Source organism: Loxodonta africana, chromosome 7, assembly GCF_030014295.1.
Source record: "Loxodonta africana isolate mLoxAfr1 chromosome 7, mLoxAfr1.hap2, whole genome shotgun sequence".
Lineage (NCBI taxonomy): Eukaryota > Metazoa > Chordata > Mammalia > Proboscidea > Elephantidae > Loxodonta > Loxodonta africana.
In genome coordinates, this window is record NC_087348.1 from 33,446,196 (window position 1) to 33,468,380 (window position 22,185).

Genomic DNA, 22,185 nt, shown 5'->3' on the forward strand with positions numbered 1-22,185 from the left:
ACCTGTGGAAGTAACTATGATTGTAAATATTGTCTATGAAGATGTTATCAGTTAGGTTAACCTGAGGTCATACTACAGAAGGGTGGGTCCCACAGGTGTACTAATAAATGGGGAGAAGGTACACAGAAATAGACAGTTGAAGAATGCCATGTGATGCTGCCAGAAGCTAGGAGAGAGGAGTAGAACAGATTCTCAGTCAAAGCCTCAGAAGGAATCAACATGTCACACTGACTTTGGGACTATCAGCCTTCAGAACTGTGAGACAATAAATTTCTGTTGTTAAAGCCACCTGCGTTGTAGACTTTTGATGTGCAGCCATAGGAAACTAATACATCACCATAGCAATAAGAGTCTTGAGTTTGTCTCAGAAAAAGTTTCAGATAGCCAAATTGATAAAATCTGTATTTAACATGGAAAAAAAAGTATAAAACATTTAAAGGAATAACTTGAAAATCCACCAGTTCTAAGTCCTTATCATATAGCACTTTCTGAGGAAAATATTACCACCCTGTGTTTCTACACAAAGTTTCAATGAACTGTGTTAGTGTGAGAGGAGGGAATTCTAGCACTTGGTAATGTGATAGAGAAGGAAGACTAGTAGATATTGTAGAGTTCTGATTGTCTTCTTCATATTTTGCCACTTCTAAATCATTCCAAACCAAATCCACTGCTCTCAAGTCAAGTCTGACTCATAACAACCCTGTAGGACAGAGTAGAACTGCCCCCATAGTATTTTCAGACATAAATCTTTATGGGAATAGACAGTCACATCTTTCTCCCATGGACAGGTAGCTGAGTTTGAACTGCTGGCCTTTCAGTTAGCAATCAAGTACTTAAGCACTAGGCCACCAGGGCTCCTTTCTACCTTATTATTAGGTCTTACATTTTCAGGAAAAGCAATAGTTCCAGACTGAAAAAAATTACATTTCACAGCAACTTTTGATTATTAAGGTGGTCGATAGCATACAAACTAAGTCATTAGGTGGGACTTGCAGGAACTGAGATGATTCAACTGGAAGTGAAAGTCCATTTTGACCATCCTCCTTGATGCTTCTCTAGATCTCAGACAAGTTGTCCAGAGCTCCAACATCCATCCTGTGACCATGATCATACCATAAGATTGGAAGTCAAGGGTTCGGCTGGTGAGAGTGCTCAAATTCTGTTTCTCTTTTTCAGGGATGTTTAGGCAATTCAGGACCCTTGGCAGTTTCATATAAGGTTGAGGATTGATTTTTTCCATTTCTGTAAAGAAGACTATAGAAACTTTGAGGGAGATTCCATTGAATTTAAAGATTATTGTAGGTAGTGTTGACATCTTGACAATATTGAGTCTTCTGATACATGAGCATGAAATGTCCTTCTATTTATTTAGATCATCTTTAATTTCTTTTAGTACTGTTCTATAGTTTTCTATATATGTCTTTAAATTTCTTTGTTAAAGTTATTCATTGGTATTGTATTCTTTTTTATGGAATTGTAAAGGGGATTCTTTTCTTAATTTCCTTTTTAACATGCTCATTGCTGATGTATTAAAAAAAATGACAGATTTTGTGAGCCCCCAAAATGTTTTCCCTGAGATAATTTTTAAACTTTAAGCCTTAAAGGAAAACTATTACCTGAAGTTTTCTTTGAACCAAAAAAATAAAAAAAAAAAATCTTATTTTCTTTAGTGAAGTACCTCTGCTTTGAGCATTGTGCTATTTTAAAGAATTATTTATCACATAGAACATTCTCTAGCACAGACCACGTATTAGGTTGTAAATCAAGCCTTAACAGAATCCAAAATATCGAAATATTACAAAGCATCTTCTCTGACCATACGGCCATAAAAGTAGAAATCAATAACAGAAAAAGCAGGGAAAAGAAATCAAAAACTTGGAAACTGAAAAATACCTTGCTCAAAAAAGACTGGGTTATAGAAGAAATTAAAGATGGAATAAAGAAATTCACAGAATCCAGTGAGAACGAAAACACTTCCTATCAGAACCTTTGGGACACAGCTAAAGCAGTGTTAAGAGGTCAATTTATATCAATAAATGCACACATACTAAAAGAAGAAAAGGCCAAAATCAAAGAATTATCCCTACAATTTGAACAAATAGAGAGAGAGCTGCAAAAGGAACCCTCAGGAGCCAAAAGAAAGCGCTAAAAATTAGAGCAGAATTAAATGAAATAGAGAACAGAAAAACAATTGAAAGAGTTAACAAAAATAAAGTATGTTCTTTGAAAAAAAATTAACAAAATTGATCAACCATTGGCCAAACTGACAAAAGAAAACCAGGAGAGGGAGTAAATAATCTGAATAAGAAACGAGATGGGTGATATCATAACAGACCCAACTGAGATTAAAAAATCATATCAGATTACTACAAAAAACTGTACTCTAACAAATCTGAAAACCCACAAGAAATGGATGAATTTCTAGAAACACACTACCTACTTAAACTAACACAAACAAAGACAGAACAACTAAATAAATGCACAACAAAAGAAGAGATTGAAAAGGTAATTTAAAAACTCCCAACAACAACAAAAAAAAAAAACCTTGCCTTGATGGCTTCACTGCAGAGTTCTACCAAAGTTTCAGAGAAAAATTAACATCACTACTACTAAAGGTATTTCAGAGCAAAGAAAATGATGAAATACCTCCCAAGCTCATTCTATGAAGCCAGCATATCCCTGATACCAAAAGCAAGTAAAGACACCACAAAAAAAGAAAATTACAGATCTATATCCCTCATGAACTTAGGTGCAAAAATCCTCAACAAAATTCTACCCAATAGAATTCAACAACACGTCAAAGAAATGTGCTGTCTCAACTCTTTAGGGGGAAAGCAACTAGGAGTATATAGCAAGGTGTGTAGAAATTTTTGAATGAGAGACTGACTTGACTTGTAAACTTTCACTTAAAGTACAATAAAAAAAAATTATTTACATGAGATCAAATTGACAATCAGCAACTAAAAAGGTGAGCTTAGAAACAGGCGGCAGAGAATTTACAATAATGACAGTGGGATAATGTGGAAAAGAATAGTGAGAATGGTAAAGCAACTTGAACACTGTATCCCATGTCACTGAATCCTACAAGTGGAAATTGTTGAAATAGTGTATGTTGGCTCTCTACACTTTCACCTAAATGAAAAAAATTAGAAAATAAACTAACCTGGAAGTTAAGAGCTAATAATAACCAAGCTAAGGAATAAATGTCTGCAAGCATTTGGGACAAACTTCAGTCAACCTATTCTCTACTACTTTTACAAGACAGAAAATCAAAACTCTATCATGTTGTCTTAGCCTGGGGTATCTAGAGGGGCAAAATCAGCAAAGCATATATATAAAAATACAGAGGGATTTATTTCAGGGAAATGGCTCACACAGTGATGGAGGCTGGCAAGTCCCAAATCTGTCAGTCAGCCATGAGGCTGGAGGCTTCTTCTGACTCACATGGTTGCAGGGGCTGAAAAACCCAAAATCAGCAGGGCAGATGACAGGCCTCATGTCCCAAGAACCAGAAGTCAGAGAATGACAAGTCAGAGGCAGGATTAAGAGAGGGAGAGCTTTGCTAGAACATCCTATATATTGGATGAAGTCCACACACTCAAGGAAACTCCATATTCAACTGCTTGGCTGCTCACAACAGATCACATCATGGACAATAATATCTGCTGAATCACTGAGAATCATGGCTTAGCAAAGTGGACACTTAACCTTAACCATCACAGTCCACCCCTTGACAACTTGGCAACAGTGCATATCTCCTTAAACTATGCATAATCTCTAATCAAAAACAGTTATGAAGCCATATTACACCTGACATGATACAGCTAACATGTGTACAACTGAAAATGCACTAGCCCTGATTACATCTTCTGTTTTGTAAGTAATCGAATAAGGGAGGGAAGAAAACAAAGATATTTGCTAGAGAGAGAGAAGAGAGAGAGCTCTGGTGGCACAGTGGTCAAGAAATTGGCTGGTAACTAAAACTAAGAAGTTCCAATCCACCAGCCACTCCTTGGAAACCCTATAGGGGCGGTTCTTCTCTGTCCTAAAGGGTCTCTATGAGTCAGGATCAACTCGATGGCAACAGGGGGTTATATGTGTGTATATATATATATATATATATATATATATATATATATATATATATATATATATATACATACATATACATGAACACATACACATATAACAAAACAATTACAGTCCTTGTTTCTGCAACTGGTCAAATGTCATAACTAGTATTTAGAACTACTTTCTTCCACCATGTATTCCATAACCTCTTTGCCCTCAGCAAGTTTTGGTCTCTGCTGGTTGTGGTTCTTTGCCTGTTGGGGTGACCCAAACCTTCCTTCCCGAAGGGTCTGGGCCATAAATAGTCATGTCAGAATTGGGTTGCTGTAGATTTCCATTAACTTTCATTACAGCGCATGGTGGTACTAAGACATGCCCTAAGGAATATCTCCTGTATTTCAGACATACTATTCTTTATCTCCATTTTGCAATATCAATACAATTTCCTCTTGGTAATCAGGACCATTCACAGCAGCCAATACGGTAACTCTCTTCTTAGCCTGTTGATTCAGAGGCATGAGGAGCCCAAATTGGCCAGGCAGCATCCTTAACTTTCAGTTCATTGGAATCAGTGTTGTGTCTTCAGATGGGGTCATTCCTCCGTTGGGACTAAGACCTCTAGATTTGCATAGCATACCCAAGGGTCACAAAAATGGAAAGCAAAAATTTTGCAAGTAGGTCACTAGAGGTAATAGTGAGCGACGCTACTCCCATTTCCACCCCTGGATTTCTGGACCTGTGGATTCTGCCTGTGGGAGAAATAGCAGAAAATAGAGTATGCTGATTTAGAGTATACACACCCTCCTGGAGAACATTGCCCCAACCCTACAAAGTATTGCCACCTAGCTAGTATCACGAGTGTGTCTTTAGAAGACCATTCCATCATCCTGTCATTCCAGCTATTTCAGGATGATGGGAAACTTGGTCACACCAGTGCATTCCCTGAGATGGGCCAACTGCCACACTTTACTTTTTGCAAAATGAGTCCCCTGGTCTGAGGTGATGCTGTGTGGGATACCATGACAGTAGTTAAGGCATTCTGTAAGGCCATGGACAGTAATTTTGGCAGAGAAAGCAAATCTGTAATTTGGTAACTGTGTGCAGAGAAGGCAAATCTGTATCCAGAGTAAGTGTCTATCCCAGTAAGGACAAAACACTGCCCATTTCATGATGGGAATCGTCCAATTTAACCAACTGCCACCAGGTTGCTGGCTGATCGCCTCAAGGAATGATGCCATTTCAGGGACTTGGTTTTGGTCTCTGCTGCTGGTAAATTGGGCACTCAGCAGTGGCTGTAGACAAGTCAGCCTTGGTAAGTGGAAGTCCAGATTTGATTCTCAGTTCATTACCCCGGCCTGCTTTGTACACCATAGTTGAACTTTGGTGTGCCTGAAGGTTGGAGAATAACTTCATGTTCATTTTTTGTTATGCTTTGAATCCATCTTTGCAATTCTTGAAAAAGCCAGTCACGTAAATAGTCATATAGACAAACATGCTCTGTGGTAAGGGCAAAAGTCTAAGGACACTTTATTTACACTTGAACTACAACACATATTCTTGAGTTATTCATTGGGTGCAACACCAAGGGTGGCCTACCGTATTTAAACTCATCTGGACTTTAATCATAATTCTAAGAGTAGATTCTGCAGCTCCAGGTCCTGGGGGGAAAATCGCAAAAGAACAAACTGAGTTCAAGTCACCCAAAAGGAAGAGTCCATGGTTGGCAGAATTTACACATATAAAAATCATCACCTTCATGATAATTTTTTTTTTTCTTCATAATAGGCAGTCCTATTGGATGTGTAAGTTTAAGCTAAAACTTTGGAGATGACATCTGAACTCACTCCTAGAGGACCATGAAAGTTGATCTCAGAACAAGTCATTGAAAACTTGATTCAAATGCATTTAAAGCAGAGCTCTCACCTGTTACGGATTCTGTTGTGTCCCTCAAAATGATACAGTGAAGTCCTAACCCCTGTACCTGTGAATTGGACTCTCTTTGAAAATAGGGTCCATGAAGATGTTGTCAATTAAGTTAACATTAGGTCATACTAGAGAAGTGTGGGTCCCACTCTGTTCCTGGAAATGAGGAGAAGATACACAGGGACAGACAGAAATGAAGGATTCCATGTGATACTACAGTTGCAAGCCCAGGAATGCCTGGAGGTACCAGGAACTGGGAGAGAGGAGTAGAACTAATGTTCAATCAAAGCCTCAGAAATAATCAACAAGTCACTCTGATATAACATTCTCAGCCTTCAGAACTGTGAGACAATAATTTTTGTTGTTTAAATCCACCAACTTTGTAGTGTGGCATTCTTAGGATACTACATCCCACTGGCAGTAAAAGTCTTGAATTTCTCCCAGAAAGAGCTTCAGGCAGGCAAATTGGCAAAATGTGTATTGAACAAGAAAAAAAAAAGTATAAAACATTTAAATGAATAACTTGAAAATCTATCAGTTCTAAGTCCTTATCGTACAGCCCTTTCTGAGGAAAATAGTACCACCCTTTGTTTCTACACGAAGGTTCAATGAACTGTGTTGGCGTGAGAGGAGGAAATTCCAGCACTTGGAAATGTGCATAAAGAGAAGGAAGACTAATAGAAATTGTAGAGTTCTGGTTATTTTCTTTACATTTTCTCCCTTTACACCTCTACTATACAAACCAAATAGACTGTCATTGAGTTGATTCCAACTCATAGAGACCCTGTAGTATAGAATAGAACTGCCCTACGGGGTTTCCAAAACATAAATCTTTATGGAAGCAGACTGTCACATCTTTCTCCCTTGGAAAGGCAGGTGGGCTCAAACCACCAGCTTTTCAGCTAGCAGTCAAATTCTAAAGCACTGCCCCACCCAGACTCCTTTCTACCCAATTATTAGACCTTATATTTTCAAAGAAAGCAATAGTCTTGGATTTAAAAAATGTGTTTCACCTAGTCTTTTGATATTTAAGATGGCCAGTAACATGCAAGTGAAGTCATTAATGGTGACTTGCAGGAAGTGAGATGATCCAACTGGAAGTCAAATTCCCTTTTGCCCTTCCTCCTTGCTGCTTCTCTAGATCTCAGACAAGTTGTCCAGAGCTCCAACAGCCATCCTGTGACCATGATCATACCACAAGAATAGAAGTCAAGAGATTAGGAGGTGAGAGTCCTCTTCCGCTTCCCTCCCCCCAACATGTCTTAGACTTGGGGCCCTTGGTAGATATATGTACACTTGAGAAATGATTTTACATTCCTATAAAGAAAGCTATTGGAATTTTGAGGAGGATTGCATTGAATTTATAGATTGTTGTTGGTAGTACGGACATTTTGACAATACTTAGTCCTCCAATCCATGAGCATGGAATCCCCCTCCGTTTATTTGGGTCATCTTTAATTTCTTTTGGAAACTCTGGTGGCGTAGTTGTTAAGAGTTCAGCTGTTAACCAAAAGGTCTGCAGTTCGAATCCACCGAAATCAAACAATAAGCAAACCTGTTGCTGTTGAGTCGATTTTGACTCGTAGCAACCCTATAAGACAGAGTAGAACTGCCCCATATTGTTTCCAAGAACCATACAGTGGATTCAAACTGCAGCAGCCAAACTCAACCACTGTGCTACCAGGGTCTCCTCAAATCCATCAGGCACTCCTTAATTTCTTTTAGTACTATTTTATAGTTTCCTGTGTACAAGTCTTTCACTTCCTTTGCTAAAGTTATTCTTGGTTATTTTATTCTTTTAGATGTTATTGTAAAGGGATTTCTTTAACTTCCTTTGTAGCTTGTTCAGAGCTGATGTATGAAAATCTGTTTTTTGAAACTTTTATCCTGAAATAATCTTTAAACTTTAAAGCTTAAACCAAACCTATACACTGCAGTCTTCTTTGAAACAAACAAAAAAGCTTATTTGAATTAGTAAAGTACCTCTGCTTTGAGCATTGTGCTTTTTTAAAGAATTGTCTATGTGAGATCCAATTAACAATCAGTAACTCAAAATGCTGTATGGGCAACTTAGGCAGTAATAAGTTTAGGATAATGGTAGTGGGACAATGTGGAAAAGGATAGTAAGAAATGGTACTTGAATGTTTCCCATGTCACTGAACTGCACATTTAGAAATTGTTGAAATGGTGTATTTTGGCTCTACATACTTTCACCAAAAAAAAAATAAAAATAAAATAAAGAAATAACCTGGAAGTTAAGAGCTTATAATTACTGAGCAGAAGGAATCAGTGTCTACAAGCATTTGAGACCAACTTCACTCAACCGACTTTGTATTTCTTTTACAGAACAGAAAATCGAAATTCTCCCTTGTTGTCTTAAGATGGGTTCTCTGAAGGAGCAAAACCAGAGGTTTATTTCAAGTAAACAGCCAAAACAGTTGTGGAAGCTGGCTAGTCCCAAATTGGTCAGTCAGACACCAGGCTGGCAGTTTCTCCTGATGCACATGGTTGCAGTGACTGATGAACCTAGAATGGACTGGTCAAAATGGCAGGCAGCTAGATCATGGGGGTGTAGGAGCTGGCAAATTCCAACAACTGCAGGTCAGATGACAGACTGCTGTCTCACATCCCAAGAACTGGAGGTCAGAGGATGACAAGTCAAATAGAGCATCGAGAGGGAGCAAACTTTGCAAGAACATCTGTATATATTGGATGCAGACCACACCCTTAAGAAAACTCCCTTTTCAATGGATTAGCTGCCCACAACATGTCACATCACAGACCGTGATTACATCATATCTGCCAAACCACTGAGAATCATGGCCTGGCAAACTTGACACCTAACCTTAACCATCACAGTACACCCCTTGTCAACTTGTCACCTGTAAATCCTTAAATCATATGTAATCTCTAAATAAAGAAAATTATAAAGTTATATTGCACCTAACATGATACAACTAACATGTGTACAACCAAAATTGCAGTAGCCCTGATTATATCTTATATTTTATAATAAGTAATGGAATAAGTGAGGGAAGACAAAAAAAAATTTGCTATATGTGTGTATATATATATATATATATATACAAACACACACATATATATATACATACACACATACACATATAACAAAACAAGGAAGAAATACTAAAAACAATTACAGTCCTCATTTCTGCAACTGGTCATGTGGCCATAGCTGGTATTTAGAAAGAACAACCTTCTTCAACCACCCATTCCATATTCCCTCTTTTCTCAGCAAGCACCTCAGTTGGTTGTGGTTCTTTGCCTGGTGGAGTGATGCATATCTTTCCTTCCCTGAAGAGTCTGGGCCATTAATAGTCATGTTAGAATTGGGTTGCAGTAGTTTTCCATTAAATTTCATTATAGGGCATGGTAGTACTAAGAGACGTCCTAAGGGATGTCCTGCATTCCAGACATACTCTTCTTTACCTCCATCATGTAAGACCAATCCAATTTCCTCTTGGTGATCAGAATCAATCATACCAGCCAATATGGTAAATCCCTTCTTTGCTTGTTGATGCAGAAGAATGAGGAGCTCAAAGTGGCCAAGTAGCATTCTTATTTTCCAGTTCAATGGAATCAATGTTGTGTCCAAGGTGGGAGTGTCCCTCACTTTGGAACTAAGACCTCTAGGCTCACTGATCATAGGGCTTCAAGGACAGGAAGTAAAAATTTTTCAATTGGGTCACCAGGGTAATAGTGAGTTGTGCCACTCGCATTTCTACTCTTTGATTCCAGTACGCATGAATCCTGGCTATGGGAGAAATAGCACCATATATTGGATACTGGTTTAGAGTATACACAGCCTCCTGGAGAACACTGCCCCAACCCTCCAAGTAATTGACACCTAGCTGGCACTGTAATTGTGTCTTTAGAAGGCCATTCCATCATTCTATCAAGCCAACTGCTTCAGGATGATGGGGGGAACTTGGTAAGACCAGTGAATTCCATAAGCATGAGCCCTTTGCCACAAATCATATGCTGTGAAATGAGTCCTTTGAGCTGAGTAGATGCTGTGTGGGATACCATGACAGTGGTAAGTCCATGGACAGTGAGTTTGGCAGAAGCATTGTGTGCAAAGAAGGCAAACCATATCCAGAGTAAGTGTCTATCCCAGAAAGAACAAAATGCTGCCCTTTCCATAATGGAGGTGGTCCAATTTAATCAACCTGCCACCAGGTTGCTGTCTGATATCCTCAAGGAGTGGTGCTGTATCAGGGACTCAGTGTTAGTCTCTGCTGCTGGCAGACTAAGTACTCAGCAGTGGCTGTAGCCCCGTGGGCTTTGGTGAGTTAAAGTTCGTGTTGCTGAGCGCATGCATAACCTCCATCCCTGCCACCATGGCCACTTTGTTCATGAGCCCATTGGGCAATGACGGGAGTTACTATGGAAAGAGGATGACTGTTTTTCACAGAACCTGTTGTTTTATCTAATTGATTATTAAAATTCTCTTCTACTGAGGCCACATTTTGGTGAGCATTCCCACAAGACACAAATATCTTCATCTTTTTGGCCCACTCAGGGAGTTCTATCCACATATCTTTTCATCATACCTCCATGTCACCCATTTTCCAATCACGTTCCTTCCAACTCCCTGATCATCCAGCCAAACCACTGGCCACAGCCCAGGAGTCAGGATACAGTTGCATGTTTGGCCATTTCTCCTTCTAAGACAAGTGAACAACCAGGCGCACTGCTCAGAGTTCTGCCAGCTGGGGGATTTCCTTCACCATTGTCCTTCAGAGAGTTCTCAGAAAGGGGCTTTGGTGCTGTCACTGTCTACTTTTGTGTGGTGCCTGCATATCACACAGAATCATCAGTAAACCCGGTACAGGCATTCTCTTCCTCAGTCAGCTGATAGTAAGGAACTCCACGTGAGGGAGTGCAGACTGGGAGAAAGCAGGTAGTGTGACAGGAGTGGAGATCATGGGCATTTGGGCCACTTCCTCATGCAACTTACTTGTGCCTTCAGGTCCTGCTCAGGCCTGATCTCCTATATACCACTTCCATTTAATGATGGAGTGATGCTCTGCACTCCACACTTCCGACTTTACTACTGTATTAATCAGACAACACCCAGTTCATGGTGGGCAGCTCAGACTGCATGGTGACTTGGTGGCCCATGGTTAAGTGTTCAGTCTTTACTAAGGCTGAGTACCAGGCATCACTCCTACCAACAGACCAGCCCTCTTAATCCATCTGAAGAGATTACTCCATCTTGGTCTGCTAAACCACCCACACAAATAAAACCACTATCCCTTTTACCCCCATCTGATGAGATTAGCCCAGCTGTGCCTGAAGAGTATTTGTCTGAGATATCACTTGGGGCAGGGCTAGGGGCATTCATCGCCTAGGGCATCACCTGAGGCAGATGCCTTAAAAGACATCGCTGAATTTCCCCAGGACTCACCCCTACTCCCCATTTTTGTTTCTAGACCTGTAACTAGACTCAAGTCCCAGCAAGCCCTAAGAGATGAATTACAAAGTGTGACCCAGGAGAAGGTATGCTACACTTCAAATGAACTACTTGATTTTTATAATATATACAAACAGAAACCTGGGAAATATGTGTGGGATGGCTATTAAGTGTGTGGGATAATGGTGCAAGGAATATAAAGTTGTTATCAGTCTGAGTTTATGGATATGGCCCCAATAAGCACAGATTCTTCATTCAGTGTTTAGCTTGAGAGGTTAGAAAAGGATCTAATAGTTTATTTGGTTGATTCACTAAAGCATGGTTTAAGCAGTGGCCGGTACTAAAACAAGTTTAAATGCCATATCTGCCCTGGTATACTGTAGAAAGTATCCAAACACTTAAGGAAATCAGCATATCAGAGTAGATTTATCAGGTTGTACCCACAGACCCACCCATAGAGTGCCCAGAGGACACACCTTTTACAACAACTGTAAGGAAAAAATTTATGAAGACCCAGCAACCTTAAAGATTACTGAAATTGCTATTTTACGTAAGTCAGGTCTGACAGTGGGAACTGCCCTAACTGAATTAACTCTTTCATTAACCAATTATTTTCTGATATGAGTTGTTGAGTTTTTTTTTTTTTGATACCGTGTGTTTTCATTAATATAAGCATGCTGAATCCTTGAGTGCTTCTGAATTTTTGATAGCATCGATTTTTTTTCTTGCCTCATCCCACAAGCCCACTCTTACAGTCTCAAGGGACATAAATTGTGCCACTAATTCTACCCCCAGAGTCTACTGGTACGTATGTGTAGCAAACAAAAATTTTCAAAATTTCTGTGTTTCCTGTCAAAAAATTCAGGCACTTTATACAATACCGTATAAAAACAGTAAATAGTCCCAGCAGACCCATAACAAGTAAATAGATCCAATAAGTGATCAAAAACCTCTTAGACAAAAAAACAAAAAGAAAAAAGGCTTAACCAGAAGGCTTCACTGGGGAATTCTGCCGAACATTTGGAGAAGAACTGAAGCCAATACTGTTTAAACACTTTCAGAAGACAACAAAAGAAGGAATATTCTCTAATATTTTCTATGATGCAAACATAATCCTGATATCCAAACCAGACAAAAACACCACAAGAAAACGACAGGCCAATATCTCTTGTGAATATAGATGTACGAATTCTTCTGTCTTTTTTTTTTTTCTTTAGCCAGCATTTGCATAAGAAAGCCATAATCCTAGTGCTCAGATAACTTTGGAAATGTCTGTTATATAAACAGATACAGATAGATAGCCTGGTGGTATAGTGGTTAATGTCAGCAGTTCAAATCCACCAGGCACTCCTTGGAAACTCTACGGGGCATCGCTACTCTATCCTATAGGGTCGCTATGAGTTGGAATCAACTCAATGGCAATGGGTTTTTTTGTTTTTTTTTTTTTTGGTATGCAGATGGAGACACTGGCAGAAGCATAATATTGCCACCTGGTGATTAGGGAGTGCGATTCAAAAAGTCCCTGATACAGTGGTGACACACATACTATTTGAAAGACAACTAGTGGAAGGTCACTGGATTTTCATAGAGACACAACGAAATGACATTGTGAGTGCCCTTTATGTCATGGGTGATGTCAGAGGGTCCATTCACTAAAAGACTGAAAAGCATAACAAAACTCCTTAATAAAAAAAAGTAGTACATACAGACATATGGTAAGGGATGCGGCTCAGAGAAAGCATATCCTATTCATAAGCATAACTTTCAGAACAAAATGGAATCTCTGTCAAGATTTCCATTTCTCTTGTTGAGTAATATGAATGCAATATTTACTTCCTGCTAATGGAAAACAAGATACTTTATTTCCAAAGGGAAGTTCTCAAATAGAAGGGTGTGATTCAATACAGAAATCTGCTGAAATTCTCCCTCTGAATGGTACAACCTTAGTCAAAGAAGCAAAGTTAATTCTACCCAAGGGCCGGATGTATGATCAGCATATTTAGCGTGCACGGAGCGCTTGGTTCTCGCAGTCAGAGCAATGTCTGGCTATTTACACAATAATGGGTTGTGGATAATACCCTCACCATTTGGTCAGGCAAACAATCCCTTGAGGAATGGACAATCAAGAAATGCTGTTACGGAAGTGGTCACATGGATATGCAAGATGAATGATATAAAATTATGTATAGATTAACAACATATCCCATTAAAGCAACCAAAGTCACTAGTGTGATGGGACTCAATGCTGAATAAGAACAGCGGGAAAGCTCCTGATATAGATTCCAGGAAGTTTCTTCAGTGTCAAGGACCAACACAGGTTGTTGTTGTTAACTGCCTTCAAGTCATTTCAGTCTATAGTGACCCCATTCACAACAGAAGGAAACAGTGCCGGGTCCCGTGCCATCCTCACAATCATTGTCATGCTTGAGCCTGTTCTTGTAGCCACTGTATCAGTCCATCTCGCTGAGGGTCTTCACCTCTTTTGCTGATCATCTGCTTTGCCAAGTGTTATGTCCCTTTCCAGGGACTGGTCCCTCCTGATAATACGTCCACAGTTTGTGAGACTAAGTCTTGCTGTCCTTGCTTCTAATGAGCATTCTGGCTGTACTTCTTCAGAGACAGATTTGTTCATTCTTCTGGTAGTCCATGGTGTATATTCAATATTCTTTGACAAAACCATGATTCAAAGAAGTCAATTCTTCTTCAGTCTTCCTTATTCACTGTTCAGCTTTCACAAGTATATGAAGCAATTGAAAACACCATGGCTTCAGTCAGGCCCACCTTAGTATTTAAAGTGACATCTTTGCTTTGTAACAGTCTAAAGAGATCTTTTGGAGCAGATTTGCCCAGTGCAATGAGTCATTTGATTTCTTGACTGCTGCTTCCGTGGGAGTTGATTATGGATCCAAGTAAAATGAAATCCTTGACAACTTCAATCTTTTCTCAGTTTATCATGATGTGGCTTATTTGTCCATTTGTGAGGATTTTTGTTTCCTTTATGTTGAGGTGTAACCCATACTGAAGGCTGTGGTCTTTGATCTTCATCAGTAAGTGCTTCAAGGCCTCTTCACTTTCAGCAAAGAAGATTGTGTCATCTGCATAAGGCAGGTTGTTAATGAGTCTTCCTCCAATTCTAAAGCCCTGTTCTTCTTCACATAGTCCAGCTTCTCTAATTCTTTGCTCAACATACAGATTGAATAAGTATAGTAAAATGATACAACTCTGATGCACACCTTTCCTGACTTTAAATCACACGGTATCCCCTTGTTCTGTTCAAACAACTGCCTCTTGGTCTAAGTTCAGGTTCCTCAAGACACAATTAAGTGTACTGGAATTCCAAACTTTGCAACACTATCCATAACTTGCTATGATCTACACAGTTGAATGCCTTTGCATAGTCAATAAAACACATGTAAACATCTTTCTGGTGTTCTCTGTTTTCAGTCACAATTCACCTGACATCAGCAATGATATCCTTGGTTCCATTTCCTCTTCTGAATCTGGCTTGAATTTCTGACAGTTCCCTGTAGATGTACTGTTCCAACTACTTTTGAAAGACTGTCAGCAAAATTTTACTTATGTGTGATATTAATGAAATTGTTCAATAATTTCCACATTCTTTTGAATCACCTTTCTTTGGACTGGGTACAAATATAGATTTCTTCCAGTCAGTTGGTCAAGTAGCTGTCTTCCAAATTTCTTGGCATAGATGAGTGAGCACTTCCAGCATTACATCTCTTTGTTGAAACATCTCAATTGGTATTTTGTCAATTCCTGCAACGTTGTTTTTTGCCAATTCTTTCAGTGGAGCTTGAGCCTTCCCTTCCGTACCATTGGTTCTTGATCATAGATCACCTCCTAAATGGTTGAAGATTGACTGATTATTTTTGGTACAGTGACCATGTGTATTCCTTCCATCCTTTTTTTAGGCTCCCTGCATCACTGCAAAAAACCATTAGCTACAATTCCTGGTGGCTTAAAATGAGCTTTTTCTCAAATATATATTTCTTAAACAGGTTTTTAATTCCACTTTGTGACTCAGCCTGTAATCCAAATCACAACTGAAAACATTAGCAAGCTATTCAAATAAGACATTGCATATCAATTAATCCTCCAAAATTACATTTCATTGAACCAAGCCAAAAATTTTTCCATAACCAAAATCCAAATCCATCACCATCAAGTCAATTTCAAGCTACTTGAATAGCTTGCTAATGTTTTCATGGCAATCCCATGAGTGCTATGAAGAAGAAGTGACACATAGCATTTTATTGGTTTGTCTTTGGCTGTAATCTTTATAGAAACAGATCACAAGGCCTTTCTTCCCCAATGCCCATGGAGGGGTTGGAACTGCCAACCTTTAGGTTAGTAGTCAAGCACAAAATCCTTGCATCACCCAGGAATGGAATAGAGATGTATGGGCAGTTATATACAGATCTGTGTCTGGTTGGATACAGACTTATGTATGGTTGAATACAGTTCCTTGTAAGGTCATATAAAGAACTATGTGTGGTTGAACATAGGCCATTTGTGATCAGACACATGCCAGAAGTATGGTAAGATATAGCATCATGTATAAATGGATACAAACCTGTGTATAGTCAAATAGTCATATGGGTACTCAGATACAGACCCATATGTGGTCAGAAACGGATCCAATATGGTCTGGTGCAGATGAAGGTGTGTGATTTGACCCAGACCCATGAGTGACTGGATACAGATACGTGTGTGTGTTGAATACAGACCTATGCATCATCTATATGTAGTCAGGTATAGAAGATCTGCATGTGGTTGTATACAAACCCACGTGTCTAAGATACACACACTTGTGTGATCAGATAAAGGACCATATGGGGTAGAATACAACATAGTGTTGTAACATAAAGACCCATATGATTAAGTGGAGACGTTTGTATGGCTGGAGTTACACCAGTGTCTTAGACTGGGTTCTTTAGATAAACAAAACCAGTAAAGCTTATAAATATATATATAGACATTTATATCAAGGAAATAGCTTACATGGTTGTAGAGGATGGAACACCCCAAGTCCATGGGTCAGGCTTCTCCCGATGCATGTAGCCAAGATTGGCAGGTTGGAGAGCAGGGCTCTTGTTCACAGGCTGTGAAGATCAAGGAATCCCAAAGATAGGCAGGCAAGACCTCGGGTAAGCTGCTAGCTCAAGTCCCAAGAATAGGAGATCAGTTGAACAGGAGCCAGCTGCAGGATCCAGAATGAGCCAAAACCCACAAGCCTTGCCAGGATATCCACTTATAGTCAATGCAGGCCCCACATAAAAGGAAGTTCCCTTTCAATTGACTGGCTACTCAGAGCAGAGCCCATCATAGAGTGATCACATAATATCAAATGTCATCATGGGAGTGATCACACCATCATACAACTAGCAAATCACTGAGGATTGTGGCCATCCAAGTTGACATACAACAGTAACCATTACAACTAATATGTGGTCAAATATAAATCTTTGTACAGAAAAATACACCCTTGTTTGTGGCAAGACACCCACCAAATCAAACCCATTACCGTTGAGTCAATTCCAATTCATAGCAACAGTATAGGACAGAGCAGAACTTCTCCATAGGATCTCCAAGGCTATAAATCTTTATGGAAGTAGACTGTCACATCTGGCTTCCATGGAGTGTCTAGTGGGTTTGAACTACCAATCTCTCAAGTAGAAGTTGAGCATTCAAGGAAGAGATGTGAGACAGAAACAATACGGTCAGCATCTTTCTTGAAAATGAAATCATGCAAAATAATCCAGTGAAAAGTTCCAGGCTATATATATATATATATATATATATATATATATATATATGTATATATGAAAGGCAGGGTTTAAGTCCCTATTAGACCATTATGTACTATAAGCAAGAAGATGAAATATTGAAAAATAACAAAGCCATCATCAGATATTTTAAATGATCTTGGAAGATGAATACATGATTTTTATGAAAATATAACACCAAAGAAAGCTGCTCTGCTTGAGGAGACAAAATGATTTCCCAATTGGGAAAATAAGTAAGATTTAGTCATTTTTCTGTCTACTTGCTTTTTTCTTCCAGATTGCTTTTATGTATTTAGCAAACATGATTAATTTAGAACTCTGAAACATCCTTTCTTGTAAACCTTAACATGCTAAGCAACATAAGCAAAGCTACAGATATAAAATATCTTACAAACATAAAAATATGTACTTCTAATGTTGACATGAGCTATCTCCATATGGGGTGCTATGAATCATATTTTCATGTCTTATTTTGAATTGTATTATTTTGAAATCTGCAGTGAACACTATTAATTGTAAAAAAGGATTAGATTTACTTAAGAAAGAGACATTAGAAAATCTTCCATCAACGAAAATAAATTTCTGGTATTAAAAGTAGCATAAGTCATAACATAGATATAAATCTATAGACTCGACAGAACTATTCTCCACCAAAAAAGAACATATATTTTCCTATGAAATGAAAATCTTATGAATATATTTTGAATAAAATGTATCATTGGAAATATCCAAATAAATATTTTTCATCATGCACAAATTATTTAATGTGAGGAATTATTTACCCAAATTAAAAAATTACACACAGTTTTCTAGAATCAATTCAATGGCAATGGATTTGAATTTTTGTTGTGTTGTTGTTGTTGTTTTGTATTGTTTTGTTTTCCTGGAAGGAACAATTCTTTATTGAAAGTAGGTGATACATTTGCCTCTCGCTTCATATTCTTCTGCTGATCCAAAGCTTCTTCATTGCATTTTTCATCTCTGCATTTCTCAAAGTATAGATTAAGGGGTTCAACATAGGGGTGAAAACAGTGTAAAACACAGCCAAAAATTTATCAACAGGTAGGGTGAAAGGAGGTCTCACATACAAGAAAATACAAGGGACAAAAAACAGGACTACCACCGTGATGTGGGAACCACAGGTAGATAAAGCTTTGTGCCTCCCTTCCTGACTAAGGTTCTTCAGGGAGTGAAGAATGACTCCATGGGAGAAGAGTAACAGCATAAAGATGACCACACTTATTGTGCCATCATTGGCAATCACAGTGAAACCAATGACATAGGTGTCAGTGCAGGCAAGTTTCAATAAAGGGTACGTCACAGAAGATGTGGTCAATGACATTGGGGCCACAGAAGGGAAGGTTGTAAACAAAGAGAAGATGAGCAACAGCATGCACAAAACCTCCAAAATAAGCCACCAGCAGCAGTAGAACACTTACCCGTTGGTTTGTGATGGTCATAAAATTGCAGGGGTTTGCAGATAGCCACGTAGCGGTCATGAGCCATGACCACCAGAAGTAAAATCTCAGAACCACCAAATAAGTGTCCTATAAAAAGCTGAGTCATGCAAGCTTGAAACGAAATGATTTTCTTCTCATAGAGTAAGTTTGTAATCATATTTGGGGTAACCGTAGTAGAATAAACAGCATCCATAAACGATAAGTAGCCAAGAAAGAAGTACATAGGGGCATCCAGGGTAGGGCTGATCACCATAGTCAAGACAATAAGTAAGTTACCCACAATTGTCACAATGTAGATCGGCAAAAATGCAACAAATAATATTTTCTGACCCTGAAGACTCTGGGTGAGCCCCAAGAGAACAAACTCAGTCACATTGTTCCTTTGCTCCATATGATCTCCTGTGTTTCCTTATTTCAGAGTTCTGAAAAAAGTTACCTGTAAATATAATGACTAGTGATGTTTTGAAGTCTCCAGATAATTCATTTAATCATTAAACAAGTTGACATTTATGATTTATTATGTTTCAGCACTGTACACTATTCTAAGAATACATTTCTGATCAAACATGGTCCAAAACCTCAGTGAACTTATCGAATGATGAGAGGCAAACAAGTAATTAGAAACACACGGGAAAAGAGCAGATTATGAAATAAATGGGGTAACCACATTAACTTGCCATCTGGGAGAAATAAAATTGTATGTATTTATATATATATATGTATGATTAGTATTACATATAAAAAATTATAAATAAAAAAAATTTTTTCTTTTTTTTATAGAAAGTTTTAAAGTAAAAATAAAGGAAGATTTAGTTAATATTCACTTTCATATTAATAAATGAGATTATTTTCTACATTCTAGGAATGGCAAAATCTTTTTAACTAATAGCTTCCATCCCCAAAGGACATATTTCAAAATTTCAAAAATTGGTACTGATAAGATACAGTTGCACAATAAAGACAGAAGCACAACACTACATATACTATTATAAAAAAGTAAATGTACGAATATGAGAAAAACATGGAAAGATACATTTTTTTCTTAGAAACAGGTAACTTTTTTGCTGGTGATGAATATTCAGGAATGAAAAAGATGAGAGATTCCAAGGATAAAAGAAGACCGTGTACATGCACACACAAACACACCCCCCCAAAAAAAACTATCATAAATATCATCAATATTACTCAATACTGGGACCTCTTAAAATAATTCTATTAATGATATCCAGTTACTCTTGATACCTCTATTGACATTTACTTCAATACCTGACGTCATAATTCTGCTGGACCTCCTCTTCACAATACATGGATTTTCTGTTTCTGTGGCCAGACCCTCTGTGTGTGCACTAGATCCCATCCTCTTTGTCCCTGTTCCTCTTGTAGTTGTCTCCTCCAATTCCTACATTAACAATTTTCCTGTCTGTATTTACACAGTATAGTATCATCGTTGTTTAAATAATTTATCCTTCGACTCAACTTTTTCAAGCAAGCAACTCAATTCTATGTTCTTTATGAAAACACCTTCCCCTCGCTAAACCTAATGATCCCTATCAGTCCTTTTCTTAACCAACCTGTCACTCCTATGAATTGAAGTAATAACCTGCTTTCATAAGCATTATCTTAGGTCCTTGAAGGTCACTCATTCAAGGTTTACAGATTTACATCATTCTCTAATTATTAACAGATTAACAAACAATGCTTACAGAGCACTTCCATTGATCCTACAGGACACTTATTAAGTCTCTGTCCATTAGAATATCCCACAAATTTTTACCCTTGAAATTTGTTTCTAAGAATACTGATGTTAGAGAAGGTGAATGTACTCTAAATCTTTGTACTTTGAAATATTCCCAAAAAAGCATCATAGAATTAAGTCAATCTTCACATATTTTATCAATCAGAAAGAATTTCTAACATGGCTGATTATCAGAGTCACTTAGGAGAACTTTTTTAAAAGAGCTTGACTTTCCAAATCATACTACCGATGTATCCTTACATAATATAAACCCTTCTGAAGACTCATGTATAAAAACACTCCCTGGGTTACCTGCATAATGAAACAGTCATTCAGTTCAAGTTCTGGATTGTGGTGCCTTCTCACTTGTCCTAAAAGATAACAGCTTCATACACTGATGCCATCTCTGTGGACACACACAGTAAGATAGTACACACACCAGCACCAGACCTGGAAATGTTTCTCTGTGGCCAGTTCTTTCTATGCTTCCAGAAGTCTGTCTCATCTTAGTCCTTCAGAAAATTGGTACCTTTTCAATAGATGAGATTTTTATTACAAATGTAAAATGTCCTCTAACAAAAACGAGTCTGAATATTGATTATAAACAAAGAGAGCCAAAAACACCATTGCTGGCATAATTCATCCTAAAACAAACAAATGTTAAATAAGCAGTATGAGGTTAAAAATAAAAAGTAAATTTTGTGGGAAAGTGAACTGTGAATTGTTTAGAGAAATATTTTGCAGTGGGTGGTTTAGAAGTGAAATAGCTTGTTACCTGATTTTGATTCTCAGGCCTTTATACCGGCCTGACTTCATACAGCATAGTTGAGCTATGGTTTGCCTGAAGGATGAAAAATAATTTCATGTTCATATTTTGTTATGCTTTGAGTCCATCATTTCAATTCCTGAAAAGCCCAGTCCTGTAACTACTCATATAAACAAGTACTCTCTGTGGTAAGGGTAACAGTCTTTGGACACTTATTTGCATTTTGAACTATAATGAATACTGTTGAGTCATTGAATTGGTGCATCTTAATGTGTGACTTTTCTATAATTAAACTCGTTGGGACCTTAATCACAATTCTGAGAGTAGGTTCTGCATCTCCAGAGATGCTACAGAGTAGTCACCCACATGGAACAGGACTGACAGGACCAGGTCCTTAGAGGAGGAAAATAACAAATGTATAATCCAGGGTCAACTCACCCAAAGGAAAGAGTCCATGTTGGGAAGAGTTTGAATATGTAAAAACGCTCTTGTTTAAATCACGATCTTCAAAATAGGCAACACTGTTGGATGTGTAAGTTTAAGTTATACCTTGGTAGATTCACTCCAAGAACACCAAGAAAGTTGATTTCAGAAAAAGTCATTTAAAACTCGATTCAAATGCATATAAAGCAGGGTTCTCCCCTACTATGGATTGAATTGTGTTGCCCACAAAAATATGTTGGAGCCTGAATGCTATGCTTGTGAATGTGACTCTATAAACAGGGTCTATGAAGATGTTATCAGTAAGGTTAACATGAGGGTATACTCCAGTGGAGTGGGTCCCACTGGTGTTCTTACAAAAGAGAAGATTCCCAGAGACAGAGAGAGAGAGAGATGAAGGATTACATGTGATGCTGCAGTAGCAACCCATGAATTCCTGGAGCTACTAGATGTTAAGAGATGTGAGTAGAACAGATCTCCGTCAAAGCCTCAGAAGGAATCAACACAGCTGACACCCTAATGTTGGGCCTCAGCCTCCAGAAACTCTG

The 22,185-nt window shown here is 38.3% G+C and overlaps 1 pseudogene; it reads right to left on the minus strand.

The window, feature by feature from the left end:
• Window positions 1–18,022: 18,022 nt before the first annotated feature.
• LOC135231939 (olfactory receptor 4A47-like) lies at window positions 18,023–19,086 on the minus strand (annotated as a pseudogene).
• Between the last annotated feature and the right edge of the window lie 3,099 nt (window positions 19,087–22,185).